Below are 227 nucleotides of genomic sequence, written 5' to 3' on the forward strand. Positions count from 1 at the left end.
GGGGGAGGGTCCCTCAGCACACAATTCCTCTTTGACTCCCCCCGGCACGGGTCGGCCCTTCTGGGGGGCTCACTAGTAACTTCAATGTAGCCCGAAGGGTCTCCGGGCTCCCCTCTCCCCACCAGAAATCAGTTAGGGGCTCTTCTAAACTGAGGTCCCCAGAGATGGAATCTGCCTCTCTGGAAGAGGGAGTTTATCTGGGGCTGATGCCCAGGGTGTGGTGGAGA

The sequence above is a fragment of the Galeopterus variegatus genome, unplaced genomic scaffold (assembly GCF_000696425.1).
Source record: "Galeopterus variegatus unplaced genomic scaffold, G_variegatus-3.0.2 Scaffold5048, whole genome shotgun sequence".
Lineage (NCBI taxonomy): Eukaryota > Metazoa > Chordata > Mammalia > Dermoptera > Cynocephalidae > Galeopterus > Galeopterus variegatus.